The sequence below is a fragment of the Alligator mississippiensis genome, chromosome 3 (assembly GCF_030867095.1).
Source record: "Alligator mississippiensis isolate rAllMis1 chromosome 3, rAllMis1, whole genome shotgun sequence".
Taxonomy (NCBI): domain Eukaryota; kingdom Metazoa; phylum Chordata; order Crocodylia; family Alligatoridae; genus Alligator; species Alligator mississippiensis.
This window is the reverse complement of record NC_081826.1, coordinates 75,325,988-75,346,844: the sequence shown is the minus strand read 5'-3', so window position 1 is coordinate 75,346,844 and position 20,857 is coordinate 75,325,988. Positions and strand designations below refer to the sequence as shown.

Below are 20,857 nucleotides of genomic sequence, written 5' to 3'. Positions count from 1 at the left end.
TCCTAGTAGAAATGTGGGAAGAGCTACTATTATGGTACCTCCTGTGAAGGTAGGTGACTTCAATGATACATTCTTTGGAAACTATATGACTGAGACAGGGCAATCCTCAACATGACAAATTAAGAATGCACACCTCACCATGGGCCTATCAGCTTGGGCTACTGCAAAGGCTACATGCCGTTTCACGTGACAAATACATCTATCAAAATTCTTTTTGCTAGTTTTATAAAGATTACAACTAAAAAGAGAAAATAAAACAAGTAAGGAATGCTTTATACTCTGTTTATACTAGCAACTGGAATAAAAACCCATTACAGCAACCGAACTAAAAAACCAAGTAAATAAAAACAGGAAGTTGCCTGGCTCTGTGATCACAATCACAGTGTCAGATTTCTTTTTTTTTTAAAGAATACATTCACTATGTTTTTCTCTACCTTCAATGCAGCAGGAGATTTACTATTTTTAGACAAAAAGTACTTGAAAACCTGCTGAAAGAGCAGCTCCTGTTCACAGGAAGTATTTGCAATCTTGAATATGGTCCCATTCGCATCATTTTAACAATTAGCACTGAACAAATATATTGTAGGGTAATAAACAATGGTTTCCTGTAAAAATACCAGAATGGTGAAAGGTAATGACTAAAGTTGTACCATTCAATATACCTTGATTCTAAAACGTTTCTTTTATATCACTTCACATAAAGTTACACCTACATTTTTTCATTAGCCCTACTTGTCTCATACTTCCTTCCTACCCCACGTCTGAATATCAATATAGGTCTGAGGCAGATATCTTTTATTAGGCCAACTCAAATAGTTGGAAAAATTCTTCTTAGCAAGCTTTTGCCCTTCCTCAGGCTGAGGAAGCATCTGCAAATGGCCTGTGCTCTTCCTGGACGGAGTGGTAAAGCAGTCAGAAGCCAGTATATATGCAAGAAAGCCAGTCAGTTAAAATGTAAATTGAGGTGGTCAAGTATATGAGACAGAGAGTTTACTTAGCGAGTCAGATGTCAGGCAGGTTAAAATGAGTCATAAATTCAATGTCTATATTAAGTCCATGATTTTTTGAATCTAGTAGGTTGATGAAGTGAAGTTTGTGGACTTGTCTGTGAAAGGTATTTTGTTAATTCCCTTTGAGGATTAGAACTGAGAGATTGGAGAGAGAGTGGTGAGAAATGTGCCCCCACAGGTCATTGAGTATTCTTGTCTTTGATAGATTTTTGCTGTGCGTTCATTCTGGTGTGTGTGCTGTTGTTGTTGTTGTTTTGGAATATAGCTCTGATGCACTGGAAGCCTGTAGGATTAGGAAGGTTCAGTCTGAACTTTAACTCGGAAATTAAACAGCCTCTTAGGAGGGCTATCTCCCATAAAGAGCAATTAGAGGAATGTCTCCATCTCCCTCTTTCATTTCTGCATGTGTTGATTTTCTGCGTTTTTCATGCAGGTATGTTCTTTTCACAAGCTCTTTATTTTTCACTCGGTTGCTAAGCCTCAAGAGAGACTACTCATCCAAGTACAGAGTGAGCTCCTTGACAACTAACCACAGTCTGATTCTCAATGATTAGGGACAGCACAGCAAATCTCTTCTGAGGGAGCCAAGGAAACATGCATGCTAGATTTTTTTCCCTTTTATTTTAGCACACCGGCATTCTACTAATACTAATAAAATGCCCTCAAGGAAACCATCTGGGTGAAACTAAACAGAATCACTGTTACAGAATGAACTTTCACAGAAACAACGATAAAGGACAGAAACAAGGTGGGGCGGTCAGACTTGATGATCTAATAGGTCCCTTCTGACCCTAACATCTATGAAACTATGAAACATGCATGAGGGAAAACTTTTCACAAAACAACTACTTACTTTTGGACCCCAAGGGAGGTCTATACAATGCCTTCCAAAGACAGCCTTAAAACAAGGATTCATTATTTTACTGAACACTAAAAGTCGTGGGCTGAACAGAGACTGTTTCTTTATAGCTCACTGCAATTTACCTTCTTTCCTCACTAGCCTCTCTCTACTTCACAAGTAATAATGACCCTGTTTCCTTTGAAACAGTCTTTTACTTTTATACAGGCAAAAGGCAGGGTAGTGTGGCACGTTATAAACCAATGATTGTCATATCACCCTGGGGTGCCTGAAGATCTTTTCAAGGGTGTCACAGGATGCCCTGCAATGCTAGCCCTGCTGGTGTGAAAACAAGATTCACAAAACAAAACCAGATTTCAAATAGTAGTAAAAAGATTCTGCCCTGTTGTGATCTTTGCAAGAAAAGAATTCCTCTACTGTTTTTCTGTAGTCAAAAACAAAGCTAGTGAAAACAGCTGACATTTACCTAGGGATGCCCTGAGTCTACAAAAGGTTAAGAACCCCTGTTATAGACTAACTCAGAGAAGCAAGAGCTTTTGTAGGCTACAACCTACCTCTTCAGATGCTATGACTGGACTATCAGGGCATGTCCCCACAAGCATACATTTGTGGTTCATGATGCTGCAGACCCATCTGTGGAGCCACACATGCAGGCATTCACCATGCTGGAAATTTGCAGCGCGGTAGGTTTTTTTGACACCGGGAGATCTTGGTCTTAAAAACCCATTCCAGAAAAAAGTGGGGTAGTGCACTTGGCAGCTTGCATGGCTTAAAATTGGGGACTGGCTGGCCAGAGATATGCTTTGGCTGCCAGCCAAGCTCTGCATGACTGGATCGCTGCTGCTGGAGTCCTGGGAGGCCCCCAGGACCCCCGGTAAGACTATAGGCACCAGCCTCCCCTACCCTACCAGGGCAACTTGCCACGCACCAGAACACACATGCAGGGGCATTGCCCATAAATATGTGCTGCTCCTAGTTGTCCCTGGGGAATGCAGTTTCCTGCCCTGCTCATGGGGACATGCCCTCAGAAAGCAGAGATACTAAACGAAGGAATAACATCATAGGAATTTAGGGATAAAAGGGAACTCAGGGGGTTATCTAGTCCAACCCCCTGCTCAAAGCAGGACCATCCCCAACTAAATCATCCCAGCCAGAGCTTTGTTGAGCCGGGTCTTAAAAACCTCCAAGGATGGAGATTCCACCACCTCTCTAGGTAACCTGTTCCAGTGCTTCACCACCGTCCTAGTGAGAAAGCTTTTCCTAATATCCAACCTAAACTTCCCTTGCTGCGACTTGAGACCATTGCTCCTTGTTCTGTCATCTGTCACTAGTGAAAACAGTCTAGCTCCATTCTCTTTGGAACCACCTTTGAGGTAGTTAAAGGCTGCTATCAAATCCCCCTTCAGTTTTCTTTCCTCCAAGCTAAATAAGCCCAGTTCCCTCAGCCTTTTCTCAGAAGTCATTAGCCCCAACCCTCTCACCATTTTTGTTGCCCTTCAGTGGACTCTCTCCAGCTTGTCCACATCCTTTCTATAGTGGGTGGACACAGTACTCCAGATGTAGCCTCACCAATGCAGAATAGAGGGGAATAATTATTTCCCTTGATCTTCTGGTAACACTCCTACTAATGTAGCCCAGTATGCTGTTAAACTTTTTGGCAACAAGAGCACACTGCTGACTCATATTCAGTTTTTTGTCCGCTATAACCCCAGGTCCTTTTCTTCAGAACTTCTGCTTAGCCAGCTGGTCCCAAGCCCATAGCAGTGCATGGGATTATTCTGTCCTAAATGCAGGACTTTGTACTTGTCCTTATTGACCCTCATGAGATTTCTTTTGGTCCAATCCTCCAATTTATCCAGGTCACTGAATCCTAGCTCTACCCCTCCAGTGTATTTACTACACCTCCAGCTTAGTGTCATCCTCCCCAACTTGCTTAGGTTGCAATCCATCCCTTCCTTCCAGATTGTTAATGAAAATACTGAACGAAACTGGCCCCAGGGCTGACACCTGGGGCACTCCACTTGATACTGCCTGCCAAGTAGACATTGAGCCATTGTACTACCCATTAAACCTGATGATCCAGCCAGCTTTCTTTCCCCCTTAAAGTTCATTCATCCAACCCATACTTCCTCAGCTTGGTTGCAAGAATGTTGTGGGAGATGGTATCAAAAGCCTTGCTAAAGTCAAGATATATCATGTCCACTGTTGTCCCCACATCCACAGAGCCAGTTATCACATCATAAAAGGCAATCAGGCTCGTAAGGCATGACTTGCCCTTAGTGAATCCATGCCGACTATTCCTGATAATTTTCTTCTGCTCCAAGTGCTTAGAAATGGATTCTTTGAGGACCTGCTCCATGACTTCTCCAGGGACTGAGGTGAGGCTGACTGGTTTGTAGTTCCCTGGATCCTCCTTCTTCTCTTTCTTGAAGATGGGCACTATATTTGCCCTTTTCCAATCATTCAGGATCTCTCCAAATCATCACGAGTTTTCAAAGATAATGGTCAGTGACTCTGAAATCACATCAGCCAGTGCCCTCAGCACCCTTGGATGCATTGCATCCGGCACCTTGTCCAGCTTTTCTAAATAGTCCCTAACCTGTTCTTTCACCACTGAAGGCTGCTGACCTCTCCAAACTGTGCTGACCTTTCTATAATTCTAAATTAATTTAAATACAAAGGATAGGGAAAGAAAAAGAAGGGGACACTGCCAAGAGAGATGCAAGTCAGTTGAACAGATGAACAAAGAAGTTGAGGGACATAAGGGTACTAAAAACTAGTCCAGGTAATGGGTTAAGAATCCAGAGTCTCTGTTCAGATTCTACTTAACAGTCTGTGGATGATTTCTTGTTCTGCAATGTCATGATCAAGTTGTTTTTTTACGTCTGTTGTTTAAAAACAGCTGCTCTAAGATCAGTAATGGATGTCCATGGAGGTTATAGTATTCTGCCACAGGCTTTTGTGTCTTTCTGGAACTGATGTCAAATCGGTGTCCATTCACTCTTTCATATATAAAATTTCTGCTTGTCCAATGTAAACATCAGGTTGTCTGTCTTTTACTTGTTTTCTAACTACTTTTGACATCTTACCTTTGCTCCACAGATTCATTTTCCTCTTACCCTTCTTCAGGTAACTGTTTCCATTTACATCATGAAGTCTCATAAAAGTAATTGTTTTACCTAGTATTAATCTTGGACCGTATTTCATGGAGGAAGGGCACTTTGTGCTTAGACGTGTCTCTAAAATCTTTTATTGAAAAAAAAAAAATTCAACAAACCCTGCTTCTCACATATTGCCCTAGACTATTACAGCCACAAGCAATACTCTCAAACCCACTCTAATTTCAACAAAAATATTTTTAATTTGCTTTCTTGGCACACATGCATGTACATGTATACCATTCAATGCACACACTTTTAGGGTGAATGGGTACAGAGAAACATCAAAATATGCCAAACAAATTAATTATTTCAAGTTTTGAGGCCACTTGTGATATAGAATCTGTGCATCTTTTGCATTGAAGTGTTTTTAAGAAATAAAAGGTTTTTTTAAAGAGTAGTTCCACTGGGATATGAAAAAGAAGGAGTTATTTAAGTGTGAGGACAGTTGAGAGGACAAAAAATGAAAACAAGATGTAGAAAAAAGAAATTGAATTGAATTGGAATGAGGACCAGACAATTTTTTTTAAAAGTGGAAGCTCATCCAATTTACTTGCTAAGTTAATGTGTGAACTTCTTCAGTAGTAAAAAAAAAAAAAATGGTTCTGAGGGAAGAATGCTTATTTTCATTCATTCATTCATTCTAGTGCTTTGGGTTTTCTCCCTGATAAACATGGAGTTATCAAAGACATAAACCAGGTAGTGGTCTAAGTCCTTCATCCTGACAATATTGTGTCCCTTAGCAAGTTTTGCCTTAAATGAAAAATACAAACCATAATGAAAAGTTTTTACCATAAATGCAGTTTTGCCATTATTGCAAGATACAAACCATAATGAAAAGGACCTCCTTGGTCCTTGCTACATGATACATGTAAACAATTAATTGGTTAATTCAGCAATACATTTAGACCAGTCACATGTGCAAAGTAATTGTCACATGATAAAAAATGACTAACCAGCTATAAAAAGAACAACTAGCTATAAAGTTAGCACTTAAAAATGTGTAACAACTCTAGACCTGGTTTCTACCTAGCTTTAATTTGAACGTGTAGCATTGCCCTTAAGTTGAAAGTTAACCCTACCTTATATCATTCTTAACTAAATCTATAGGTAAGAAAAGAAACCATTAAATTATGAAATACAATTACACAGAAGTTACAATGTTGACACAAAAGAATATAGGTTTCATAAAGGCTACTGTCATATCTATACTTCATAAAACAGATGCCTTTGCATTAGTCTTTAATTAGCCTATGCATGCCATTCTGCAGCAACTAAGGTAACAAATGCAAGCAGTGAACAGAGAGGTAACTCAAAATAATTGCTTTTGACAATCCTAATTTTCTAACACTCAAACTAATCATACATGATGACTACCAGGCAGAGAACAGTAAGGTTATAGGGACCATATATTGAAGAGTTACTAGCCCAAACTGACAGCTTCATTATTCTTCCTCACATGATCAGGTGTCTGTCTCTTTTTATTCAATTAGCCCTGCAGATAGAGAAAGAGGAATCAAATAATTATAGAACTACTGACGGGTAGGGAATGTTGCTGATATTTTCTTAAATCCTCAGTTTTCTAGTCTAAAGAATCTGCAAACACAGACAAAATGCAATGCTAGCTAATTTGGCTAGCACTGCAAAACCAAGTTTCCAAGTCTTCAGGGGCTTTGTACTGGTATCTGTAGTAGAACCACTGCTTGCTGTAGGTTGAGCTGAACTGGAATAACAGGCTTGTTGGTATTTCAATGCTTTTGCTAGCATGTGTGTACACTACTGCTCTCTACTGGATTGAATATAAAATAAATTCAGGGGTGTAATTAGATTGCCATCTACTGGGTAAAGATTATACATATGAAAGATTAGAGTGGAAGAGTACTGATAGTTTAGTGGTTGATTAAAGCACTAAGAACTCAGCTTTCCCCTGTATTAGAGCAGTGTGCTAAACAGATATGTACGTTTCTTAGCCTATATTTTTAAGCATAACTTTGTTTGAGAAATTGAAATAATACAGAAAATTCCCATAGTATACCAATGTATATCTATATCTATTACACTGTCAAACAGTTGTTTTTCAGTGCCATATTTAATATAATTAAATGCAATACTCTTTCAAGGGCATCTTTGTGGAATAGAGACATCTGTATAGTAATGTGCAGGTGTGTTTCCTAGGATTTTCAGGAAATTTCTCTCCAGATTTAGGTATGGTAGCCTGAATTCAAGCAAGCTCCCATCAGCTGTTCCTCTCCAAAATTTTACTTTATTGCTTTGTCCCCACCACTCCCCACACCATCCCTTTTTTTAACAGATGCAAGAATACACTGAGGTCTATGTATCAACAAAATACCAACTGCTTTCCATGAAGAAATCTTATTCTGTTTTCCCTGCTTCCATCAGTAACATATTTAAAAAACAAAACAATAGAAATTTAAGTCAATTCCATACCAACACTGAAAAAAAAATTCTGACAAAAGGTGCAGACTGAGAAATATGTGGTCAAGAACCTCTAGCATAACAAAATTGGGGGAGGTTAGAGTGCAAGACAGCGAGTGAACACAAGAGAGAGTGAGCAAGTGGAAGAGAAACTTGACTCATTAAGCCTTTACTATAAGAATATTAAAAACAAAGTTGAAAGTGCAAAAATGTATATAGCCCTCCTATACACCCAAGCCAGCTATGTGTACACAGAAGGAGTCTGAGGACCTAGTTAAGGGAGATTAACGGTGTAAAGAGATTAAGTTTTCTCCATATTTTCTATGGGGAAAATCTTCTTTTGCTCACCCCCTGGATTCCAGGATGCCTCCCAATCTGTGTGCAGGGCAAGGGCAGGCTGCCACTGGGGGCTGGGGCCAGAGACAATGCTGGTCTCTTCCTGGTGGGGGAGGGGTTGGGCCTAGGCTGCACTCTGGGTGGCTGCTGGTGGTACTGGGGTGGGGAGGTCCATGAGAGGGGGCTACAGCCACCCCAGAATTTGCCATAGCCCCCCAAAGCCCCCTCCTCCCAGTGCCACTGCCATCCACCCAAGTGCAGCCCTGGTCCAGGCCCCCCTCCAGGAAGAACCCAGCGCTGTCCCCAGTCCCAGCCCGCCTTCACCTCATGCACAGTCCTGGGGGGCCCCACACCCCCATGGCTCCTCCACAGGTACACAAAGAGGGGGGATCTGCCCCCCCCCTCCCCAAGCCTCCCAGATGAGCCACTTGCGGCTCCATCCGCCACCCCACCCTGGCTGGACAGCACCTGCCTCAGCCCCAGCCCCACCCCCTCCCTTGCCACAGGGGCCTCAATCTGCCCTGCTCCATGCCCCTTCCCCCCCAACAGACTTACCAGCCAGATACTGCTCTGCAAGCTGCTGGGCGGGCCACATGCATCCTATGGCTACATGCATGCATACGGCATTTATTGGTGACATTATCAGGCATGTCAGTCAGAAAAGGCCGATTGCTAATAATGTCAATTTTCCTTTTATCGGTGTTGATACGATATGAACCGATGTATCGGTGCCCCTCTAGTAACTTTACCATAAATGTTCATTTTAACCAACCTGATGAATTTAATGGAGAATTAGAATCAGTATTACAGAATTTCACAAATAGCTAAAAAACTCCTATTACATTCCAAAGCCATTTAGAAATATTTTTATACAACCCTAGCTGGCTTCATTCTTATTTAAAAGCATAGGTCTTTTAAATGATTTTCTGTTCAAGGGAACAGGGGAAATAGAAGACACGGCCCTGGTTTCAGTTCACAAATTCCTTAGGCTCTTTCAGGCAAAAATGCCTCAGAGAATGCTGGGGTGAAGAAAAACTATGCCCACATAATTTAAAAATGCCATCCTTATGCACTAATTTCCCTAACTTCAGTGCTGGCTAGGCCCTCATTGTCAAAAGGGAGTTTCAAAGGGCAGTGCAAGCTGGAACGGGTTTCACTGCCTGTCCCTTTAACAGGCTTCTTAGTGTTAGGCGTAGTGACCTTTTCTGCAGCTCTCTCCACAGAAAAAAGGGCATTTATTCATGGGACACAGGGGACTGGCATACCATACCATCACTATACACCCAAGCCAGCTATGTGCACACAGAAGGAGCCTGAGGACCCAGTCAAAGAAGATTAACAGTGTAAAAAGATTAAGTTTTCTCCATATTTTATATGGGGAAAGCCTTCTTTTGCCCACCCCCTGGATTCCAGAATGAGTTTTTCCCATTCTCACTTCCTCCTGGCAAGACAGAGTAAGGGGATGGGGAAGCTTCTTCATTTCCACCACACCCATCCCCCAAAGAGATCTAAAGCAAAACAGAAAAGAACAGGGGTTTTGCACCTCTCTCCTCATACATACAGATGGCAATACAGAGAACATTGCTGCCTGCAAGATTTGACTCTGTTGTTTTTTTCTCCCTACTCTTCTACAAGAAGAAAAAAAAGGAAGGTGATATTAGCAAGTGGACTCAGTAGAATGCAGCCCACCGCAGCACTCCAAAACCAAGTTTATCAAGTTTAAACAGAATGCAACTCAAAAGAAGTTTGCATTATTGTTCCTAGCTTCAAATAAAAGATATTCAAGCATGGCCAAAAAGTCAGTAAGAAAATAGTAAATGCATTAGGAAGATTGATATGGTGTCTGACTTATACCCCCCCGACAAGCTAGTTGCATGGTGAGAGATGTGAGCAGCTGACTGGGAGGCAAGGGGGAATGTAAGCAGAAGAAATGATGAACTCTGTTGTATTAATAAGACAAATTCCTTGGAGAGAAAAGTAAAGTTTACAAATGGCTCCAATGTGTTTAACAGTCTTCTTTTCTGAAGACGGAGACACTGTAATACAAGTTGTTTAACTGCAGTTGAGTACTGAGCCACTTTATCATGAGATGTAACGGCCATAACTCACCGCCTCAGAGTGACTCTCTACCCTCATTGATATATTATGATGTCACCATATTCAAAGTCAAACAATCATAGACATTTTTTTCCTGAAGGAAAGGGAAAGTTTCTCTTCCACTGAGTACAAAACAGCATTCAAGAGCTTTAGGTTCTAACAGGTTTGAAAGATAGCAATCCTGAACTGATTTCTGCTAAGTGGACTCTAATTAGATGAGTAGGCAGGAGATGCTACATTTATCAGGAGAGTCCTGTTGATAAATGCAGCTACTCACAGAAACTACATCCTCCTAATTGCAGCACTGGCAGACTGCAAATGACATTCTTTAGCTTTGCTTTCTTTCTTAAAAAACAGGGGAAGCTGAAAAGATGAAAACACTTTAGCAAAAGACCTTCTGTTCCACAACAGAGGTGTGAGAGTTCAGGCAGGATGCAGGCAGCTGGACCTGTAGACAGGCCCCTGAAAGGCAACTACAGGAGGTCAGCTGGGTGGAAGTGCAGGTTACCGAGTTGTTAGGTTGGGGACTGGATCAATGAAGCGGAAATCTGAGAGACGTAGCCTGGGGTACAAGCCAAGGTCAGAAGCCAGGAGAATCAGGGAGCTGGTACCCAATTTCAGGGAAGATCCAAGAGGATCGGGAAAGCTAAAAAACTGAGTCAGGAGCCAGAACCAGATACAGCATTAAATACAAGTCTTGCTAGAGCAGACTGAGGTTGTTGTCAAGACATGCCTGCAGGTGTGTTTAAAGGGGCTGAGTGATGCTCTCAGCAGCCAGTGAAGTTATCAGGGCTTGATAAGCTTCATCCCAGGGTTCTGAAGGAACTGGCAGAGGAGATCTTGACGCCCTTGGCAATGATCTTCATGAAGTCATGGGAGGCAGGCCATGTACCAAAGGACCAGAAAAGGGTCAATGTAGTGTCCCCCTTTAAAAAAAAGAAAATGCAGGACCCAGGGAACTGTAGACCAGTTAACCTCACCTCAATAGCTTGAAAGTTACTGGAGCATGTCCTCAGGAAGACCATTTGCAAGCATCTGGAGGAGAAAAGGCTGATCGTAAGCAGCCAGCATGGATTTATGAAAAAAATCATGTCAAACAAACCTGATCTTCTTTGACACAGTACCTACTTGGGTGCATGAAGGGAATGCTGTAGATATAGTGTACCTGGACTTCAGCAAGGCTTTTGACAGGGTCCCACATGACCTTCTCAAACAAACTGGAGAAATGTGGACTGGATCAACTACTACGAGGTGGTTAGATAACTGATTGAACAGCTGCAAGCAACGGGTAGTTATTAACACGTCCATGTAGGAATGGTAGGAGATTTCAAGTGGTGTTCCACAAGGGTCTGCCCTGGGGCTCCTGCTGTTCAACATATTTATTAACAATTTGGATGCTGCCACAGAAAACTTCTTGAGCAAGTTTGCAGACAAGAGAAAACTGGGGAAGATTAAGAACATGTTGGAGGTGATGTGAGCACAATTCAGAAGGCTCTTGACAGATTGGAAAGCTGGGCTAAAGCTAACTGGATAAAGTTCAATGCAGACAAATGCCAGGTCCTACACCCCGGGAGGAATAAGCAAAACACAGATACAAAATGGATCACACCTGGCTGAATGGAAGCACTCTGGAAAAGGACTTGGGAGTCTTGGTAGATCATAGACTAAATACAGGTCTGTAGCATGATGCAGCTGCACAAAAAATGAATGCAGTTTGGGGATGTATCAATAGAAGCATTAGGTGCAATGCACAGAAGGTGATAGTGCCTCTCTACTCAGCACTGGTTAGGCCTCACCTCGAGTACTGTGTGTAGTTCTGGGCTCCATATTTTTAAAAGGACATGGAGAAGTTAGAGAGGTTCCAGACACAGGTAACAAAGACAATAAAGGGGTTGGAAGGCAAGTCATACGAGGAGATACTTGAACGAGCAAGGTACGTTCGGCTTGTGGAAAAAGTGCTTAAAAGGGGACATGATAACAGTCTTCAAATACTAAAAGGACTTCCACGAAGAAGAGGGAAAGCATGTTTTTACTTGTGCTGCAGAGAAGATGCAGACCAGTGACTTGAAGTTGTAGCAAGGTAAGTTTAGACTGGATATCTGGAAAAACGTCTTTGTTGTTAGAACAGTGAACCAGTTGAACAGACTGCCTGGGGAGGTTGTGGACTCTCCATCACTGGAGGAGTTCAAGAAGATGTTGGGCAGCCTAGGCATTGCTACCTTACATAGGTATATTTTATACCTTGGGTATTTCCCATGTTTTTGGGCTCTGCTGTTGCCTCCCCCCTCCCCCCATTTTTCTGCTATACGTTTCAGGGTGTTTTTAAGCCCTCCCAGAGGCACTTGGTATTGGCTACAGTGAAAGCTGTGAACTTTGACTAGGGCGTCCCAATGTTCTTGCTGGGAGAAAAGTCAGCTAGAAGGTATAGCCCCTTTGCTCAGGATCAGATTGATCAGCATATCTAAGGTCAGAAAGGAATTTTATCCCATGGTCAGATTGGTATGGACTGTGAGGGGTCTTCTCTCCCTCTGTAGTGGGGAGCATGGGATCTCTTGAGTTTATACTGACAACATTTTATAGAAGCAGGACATTGGCTTTTATGGTTCCCCTGTTTTACCTGTGGCAGGTTAAGGTGTTAGGTCTACGTTGTGTCAGGGTTGATGGTAGCCTTATGTAGAATTTAGATTATGATTGTATGGGATGGTTTGGATCAGGATGATCCTGCCTCAGGCAGGAGGTTGGACTAGGTGTCTTCTGGATGTCTCTTCCAGCCCTTCTTCTCTATGACTCTAATCCAGTCACAGAGAACTGGGGCAGTTGCATTAGCCAAGGATCAAGGTCAGGTATGGAAGTTTAAGACCTCAACACAGTTGGGCCTGACTGGCCATAGGCCTCGAAATGAGATGGAAAACTAATGAACTATACTAGACATTTTTTGAAAGACTGTTCTGAGTCCACAGATCTAGCTACATATAAACCAAGATTTTCCCTGGAAAACAGACAAATCGATACAAAAAATTTGTGAAGTTTTCCAATTTTAACAATGAAACCCTTCTTCATTAACTCAGATTTTGGGACTCTCTACCATCTCCAATTTCAAGCTAAGCTTAAATGTGTATCACTAGTCAGACCTGAACACATATTGAAGACTATTCTATAAATTTAACGTCACTCAAGTGAGCATGCATCATCAAAACACTTCTCTTTTTCTTACTCTGGAATAATCAAAAACAGGGATCACTGAGTTTTTATGACAAGCTCCCTCCTTCTGTGAGTTTTAACGATGTCCCTGAGTGCTACCTGCAAGGCTATTTCAGATACCTACCCACTGCAAAGGGGAAGGTGAATGAATCACAAGCTCCTTTCAGGCATGCCTCTGAGTGCTCTTTGGTTACTGCTTGCAAGGACCACACAAACAGTGGCATAGAAATAAAATGTTCCAACCTCCTTCACCTCATTATCAATCCCCTGATCTATTCAGGTCTAACTATTCCACTCTAATTATAAATATACTATTGCCAAGATATTTGAAGCAGCCAGAAGGTAGCCATTATAAACATATTGCTCCTATAAGTGGACCACTGTCACAAGTTTGCACTATGGGACAGTTAGGTGTTAAAAAAAATAGTTAACAGATTAAGCACATTTTACTTGTATAAAAGTGTTACCCGGGACTGTTTAGCCTAAAAATAATTAAATACATTCCTATTACAGCTTGTATGGTTCATTGTTGTGTGTGTATATATATATATATATATATATATATATATATATATATATATGAAATAGAGTGTTTTTCTACGCAACCTGAAGGTGGAAAGACACAGTACATGCTCAACAGTACTACCAGAAAGAGAATTTCAGGGAACTGTTTACCAACCAATAAGGTTCATCAGCTGCAGTCTCCTCATCTTTATTCAATTGGTACAAAGCAGCATTTAAGCATTCAAGTGAGTGAATAAAGGATACTGGACAGAAATAAGCCTATATGATCACTAAAGAAAATGAGACTCTTAGATTGAGGGTTGTACTGTGATTTGGTTTACAGGAATTAAGGGTTGATTCCCTAAAACTCAGAAGCCAGGACCAGAACTGCATGCAAGCCAGAAAGGAGTCCTGTTGATACTGTCTTCCAATTTCAACAGTTTGTTATACTTGAATCCCAGCAGTAACATTCTCAACTTAGCAGAAATAGATTACATCGTGTAAATTCCAAAATTTACTCTTAGCTTGCCAGTTGGCAGATCAAATATACTCTCAGGGTTTTGACTTTCCACCATGTCCAAATGGAGCTCAGAAAACACGGGTGTGGGTTGGCCAAAAAGATGTTAGTTTCTAATTCTGAGTTGTGCAGCCCTTGTTACAGCACAAGGAAATATCTCCAATTTGCACCACTGGCAGGAGGATGCCTTAGAGACCTCACAGAAGATCTTCCCACTATGCCATGCCTCTTAGTTGTGGCAAATATTCTAGGGCTGGCCTAGTATCTTAGCAGCCTTTTGAGCACTCCAGCCCTCCCTGCTCTATGCTCCTCTTACCCTGGTGCTGACTATCATCTATTGGCATCTCCAACAGCAATGGGAAGCCATGATTTTAGCAGCATGGGACATTGGAGATGACAGACAACCCCTCAGCAACAGCACAAGCAGAGAAGATGGCCCTGCTGCCCCATGATATTGATCCCCATTGTCACGGGCCACATTCAATCACTTCACGGGCTGGATCCAGCCCAGTTTGTAGGTTGTCAGCCTCTACACTAGAATAATGGCTAGATTTCTGATAGCAAGAAATTCGGATCACAAAGCAATGAGATTTTAGTTTCCCAGCTATCTCAGGATAGCTGTCTCTGACAGATGAAGCTCCCCAACACAAAGACAATAATACTCTGTAAAGTACTTTTAGAATCTGTCCCTAAATGGTCCAAGTGGCAGAGGAGAGCATTTGAGCAAATCCTGTTCAGCTCAACAGGAGTAACAAGACAAGATACTAGCATGCAGTGTTTGGAACTGTACTACTTAGGTCTTTAAGGCATTTTCTTTTAAAGATTTTTGTGAATAAGTCTTACATGGTCCCTAATGACAGGACCTCCAACAATGTAGTTTTACTTCTGAAAATAAAATAGTTGCTATCATCTTCATATTTATGTTTCAGGAGAACATTAGCTATTAAATACCACCCTCTTGTGATCCCTTGGAGAGGTGAAATCTCAAATATAGGTTGTTTTTCTTTTAAAGTCTCTAGGGTTGTGAGGAATATCCTGCATGCATAAGGAATTATCAGAGTCAGAATCAAACAGAAGGTCTTTATTGTTGAAGTCACAGTCAAGTTTCATTCCTGAATCCCGAGGAAACTACTTTGAAGTCAAGATGTATTAGTCCATGAGGACCAAAGTAGGCGTTGGGTAATAAAACTGTTAGTTTGGAGTTATTAACATGTCACTTTTCTTTAATGCAATTCATCTCAAGTTTTCAATAAAAAAGTATTAAGTAATCCCATCATTCACTACAAAGAATTCAAATACAACAGTTACTGGAACTGTTATATGCTCTCCTATAGTGCAAAAGAGTTAAAGGCATATCGGGGTTTCATAAGTTTATCTGTTTCATTACATTTTGATAGCTGGCACAAAGAAAAATTTTATCCAATTGACAGTGATTATGTTCGTAGTAATTTGAGGTTGTTGTATGGTTCCACTAGAATAATGGCTTTCTGTAAAGGTTTCTGATGGTAAGAAAATTAGATCACAAAGCAATGATAACTCAGATTCCAACACAAATCCAGCACTGACTTTGTAAAAAGCAATAATACATCACAGAGCTTTTGTAAACCTAATAAGGACAAAACTAGCATTTGAAGCTGTCCCTTAACCACTGTCCATCTAATAGCTATTAGAAAAAATATCATATTGTATACTAGAAATTGGCAAGAAATCACATTACAGGTCGGTCTAATTTATCAGCAATATATGGAACTCTGTGTAAATGCTACAAACACGGATTCATTGAGTGGTGTTCTGCAGCAGGGGGAATTAGTCTCCCTGTTCATTGTTTAACAGAAATACGGGAAATGACGCTAAACTGGCTGCCAGGGATTAAGAGGAGGAATCTGACAAGAGCTGGCTATTATGCATTTCAGCTCTAGAGACTTTAAAAAAAAAACATTCTTCATTTAAATTGAAGGACCTGAACCTCAAATCTGTCCAGACCTCATACAGTACACAGCATCACACCTTGTCCCCATCGGAAGGCATGCAAAGCACTACCACTTGGAGAATGGGGTACGGACCATGAGTCTACCCTGGTCTCAGTCAGTCAAGGAGAATTCGGTCATGCCTAAAAGAAAAGGGAAAGCTCCGCTGCATTTCCCTCCCTCACTCCAACATTGGCTAGAATAAAAGTAGTGAACAATATCTTCAAACGCAGGTCTCAAGGCAGTCCTCTCTCACCACAACCTATGTAGCCAGTGATTTAAGGACCAGGTGGAACTACAGTCTCCAGTGTTGTGGCTCATTTAAAACAACATGCATAGCAAAATGCTGCAAGTCAGGTCAGCAAGAGCAGCAGGAAGAGCAAGGGCTGAAGTCCTCCTGGCTCCACCATCACCTCAACTATATTGCTCCTAGCAACACTCCCACTTAAAAATTCGCCATCTGTAAATCCACCAGATTCCGGGCCTCTCTCACCAAAGGGTTATGAAGGCAAATAAACAGTTGTAAAATGTTTTTAGATCCCAGTCAGTGGCCTTAAAAGCAAACTGTTGACAACAATAGTTACGGGCTATGCTTGAGGCAAGAGTTTTCATGGGTGTATGTTTTATTGGACTAACTGCATGTTTAGGATAGATTTAGACAAGCTTTCACCTTTTAGACAAGAGAAGCTTCTTCTCTCCCAAAGACCTAAGGAAGGGTACTGCAAGACCTGAAAGTTTGTCTAAGCCTATCCCAACCATGCAGGTTAGGCCAATAAAAGATACCACGCAAAAAACCATCGCCTCTTGCATATTTCCTGGACCATCACAACTACAACATCACATCAATGCTAGCATAGCAGGTTGCACAACTTACACATTCACAGATGTACTCACAGACTTTTCATTCCATCCAGGAAGAGCACACACCAACTGCTGAAACTTTCTTAGCCTGACAAAGGGTTTTTGAACCCGAAAGCTTGCTTAATAACTATTCTCCAACTATTTGGGTTGGTCTAATAAAAGATATCAGATTCACCCAAGGAACCTTGTCTGCAGATGTACTCCCTGCACTCTTGCGCATTAGAACAAGTGATACAAGATGACAGACCCTGACATCATTATTGGCAATAGAGGCAAGAGATGACAAAAATCACCTACTCCATCATCTATTAACCGAAGACCCAAACAGATGGAGGCTTAAGAGGCTTAAAACTTGTAAACCATTTGTACACAAAGTCCACAAGCTCCTGTTAACCAAATATATGGGTAGCAACAGAGTGGGCTGACCACTGGGAAACATCAGACCTATTCCTACAGCATTTTATACTAATACCAAATGAATCCCCTGCTGGGCACAAGCATGACAGGGAAGTGTGGGTCAAGCTGAACAGACTGAGATCTGGATGCGGACGCTTCAAAACAACACTCTACAAGACAAACATCTTGGACAGCTCTCTGTGTGAATGAGGTGGCTAACAGAAAGCACAGCACTTAATTGAAAGTTGCAGGCTCTACAAATGCCCAGATGGGGCAGATGGAATCTGAACACTGAGTGACAATACAGGCAGTCCTCGACTTGTAACGTTTCGAGTTACAACGTTTCGCACTTACATTTCTAAATTGCCACCCTGTTTCAACTTTCTGACATCAGTTTTGACTTTATAACGCTTGATCTGATGTGACTCCATGACAGCGAACAAGTCGCTGTGTCACCCATCTCCCTGGAGAACATCTGTCCAAACTTTCTTTAAGAAAGCAGACAAGACTCCAGAAAAACCTGCAGCCAGACTCCTGAGAAGACTCCTGCCAAGAGCCCTTCAAAAAGTCCAACAAAGTAACCTTAAAGAAGTCCTTCCAAATCACTATGATTGCTATTTACAATATAACTACATTAATGTAGCTATATTACTCATCTATAATTGATGGAGTACAAAATTCTGAGTTATTTTTGGTGAAAACAGGGTATCGGGCCTTGGTTCAGGAACCAATCCCCCATCTGTAACATCCTTTCCTATGGGAAAATCGGTTCTGAGTTACAATGTTTCAACTTAAGACACCGTTTTCGGGAACCAATTGTGTTGCAAGTCCAAGGACTGCCCATATCAGACAGTGGCTCCTAGATTCGAAAGTTGATATGTGATGCCCTATAAAAGAGAACACTACCATGAGCTATGTTTGTTATGTTTTGTGTTAAATCTCCTTTCTTCTTTTTATTCATACCTGAAATGATAATGCTAAGTAACAGAGGGTACACGCAGATGTTACATATGGATTGACATAACTAGGGCTAAGCAGATCTAAATGCCCATCTGTGCGGATGTTCAGGGGAGAGTTGGATTAAATTGGGTCAGAAATGTTAAGCCCTATCTAGGCTAGTTTACCTGAGAAGGTAAATTACTCTGCATGAGTTCAAACCCAGCCTGGGGGCTGGAAAAGCCAAACTGCTCACCCCAGCCCTAGTGCTGCAGTATTCTTTCCCCTTCCAATCCTGAATGGGCTAGTTCTAGACCCCTGACCCTCCCAACCCCAGATGGACAACCTCTCCTTGCAGTCCCACCTTACCCCCCCCCGATCCTAACCAACCTCCCCCAGATCCATTAGGCCCCCTCTTGCCATCCTAAGTTACCTACATCATCTCCCATCAATGTACAATTTGTAAATGATTAGCACGGCAAGATCATGAGAGGCCCTTCTCAGCAGCACTTAAAAGTTTTTGCTCCTTAGCTAATCAGTTTCAGTTTAGCTCAGTATTTTGCCTAGGAGAGCATTTGGAAGGCTAACACCAATCAGAGTACTGCCAATGATAAAATAATAACAATAACAACAGGTTGCCACTAGCATGCATTTCTACACAATGCAATTCCTAAATGTGAGCCAATGTTAATTAACATCATGTTAGCAGTGCTATAAATTAAACCTTCTAGTATACACATTTATATCTAGAGGCACCAGTTGTTGTGTACTATGCATACATACCACATTCATGAAGTCATCTTAACTGGCATTTTTAAATTAATGCCATAAGTGGCCATGTTTACAATACAGCTGTTTAAACATAAAGACTCCTATTTAAACAATCATCTTTCAATTGTTTTAAAAACAGGTTGTCCCTGGCCTAATCACAGGTGTGTCGTGGAAAGAAGAGTTGCCATTTCCCCTGACACAAGTGTAGAGATCCTAATGCCAAAGAGGTTCCTCTGCAGAGAGGTAGTAGAAATCTGGGACGTTTCAAATAGGACTCCCAGAGAAGGAGGAATCAGTGATATGGAGTTCAGGCAGAGCATTATTGATTCAATTACCAATACAGGATCAGGCACACAAACTTTCTTTCACAAATCACAGCCAAGGCACTGAAGCCTGGGTCCCAAGAAGCTACTGTTTCCAAAAGTTGGGCTTCAAATAGAAAACACAGAATGAAGCCAGGTCTCCTACCTGCTACAGTTTCCCTCAAAGGACGGTTGAATAACAAAACAGTAATAAATATAACAATAATACATCATATTCAATTACTGAAGACCTCCTTGCATGCTACGAATAAAGAACCTATACAATTATGTTTTTCTGCCATAAAGCAGAAGAAAGCTCATGGATTATGTGCATTTACTTGCAAGGGTTAAAACCCAACGTCACTCATTGTACTTTGCAGAGTTCACTATGGTTTATTCCAGGGGTGTCCAACCTTTTTGAATGTGGGGCCGGATCATGAACTTTTTATCACCCAGTGGGCCAGCTACACTCAAAGACCTCACACGAAGCAATATCACATCAGGAAGTGATGTCACATGACCTATGACACCAGTGAAGTTGCAGGAAGTGACAATGAAATGGGTCTAACCAGTTCAAAACTCTCCCTCTATAGCATCCACCTCTGCCACTGTTCAGGACAGGATACTGAGCTAGATGGACCATGGGGCTGACTAAGCACGGCACTTTTTAGGCTCTTATGTTCTTTGGCTGAGCTTCCAAACTATGGCTGAGATTTGCAAAAAGGGGTAGATAGGCATGTTACAAAGTTGTCATAAAAGATTTGGAGCCCTCTAAATCCCATTCATTTTAATGGAAGTTGGCCTTTTGACTCAGCTTTGAAAATCTCAGTCCAAGGTGCCAACCAAATAAGTCAAAATATATTTTGCATTTCTATGCAGTGCATGTATGTGGGGCTCTCCAAGCATTTTACAAACATTAAATGAACCTCAGGACATCCCTACTTTTCAGAAGAAATGTGGTGGTGAGGACATTCTGGGAACATCTCTCACTCTCTGTGTGTGATCTGCTTCTACTGTCCTTGGACCACCCTAGAAGGGCCCTCACTGCCTCATTTCCAGTTCAGAGCAGGTAAAGTGTAAGTGGGTAGGAAGGGCTTATTTTTTGGCAGCAGGTTTGAGTGGCCTGAAGCTAGTGAACATGTACCCACAATTAGTCACTGACCAGAGTGGGAACACAGCTGTCCTCACTTATTAACATGGCTCCAAGGCCCTACACTGTCTCTGCCTACATGTTGCTCTCATGTCCTCTTGCTTTCCTAAATCTCATGAGAGTAGAGGATTCCCATCATGCCTACTGGACTGCCATCACCGGATAGCTGTCCTGGTTCTAAGGTCATGCTTCTGACTCTTTCATGGCCTCTTTTAGGGTGCACACTTAGAACTCTGGCTTTTCCTTCCCGCCCATTTTGCTGAATTGTGATTATTCCCACGAGGCATGAATTTAGTTCAGTGGCTATGATTCTGCTTTCTCATACAGAGGCAATGACTCTCACAAAATATGGCATA

At 41.7% G+C, this 20,857-nt stretch overlaps 1 protein-coding gene across 7 annotated transcripts in view; it reads right to left on the bottom strand.

Annotated features, from left to right (window-relative positions):
• Positions 1–20,857, bottom strand: part of PXDNL (peroxidasin like) — a 421,482-nt gene that overhangs the window by 285,428 nt on the left and 115,197 nt on the right. The gene's annotated exons all lie outside the window — the stretch shown is intronic.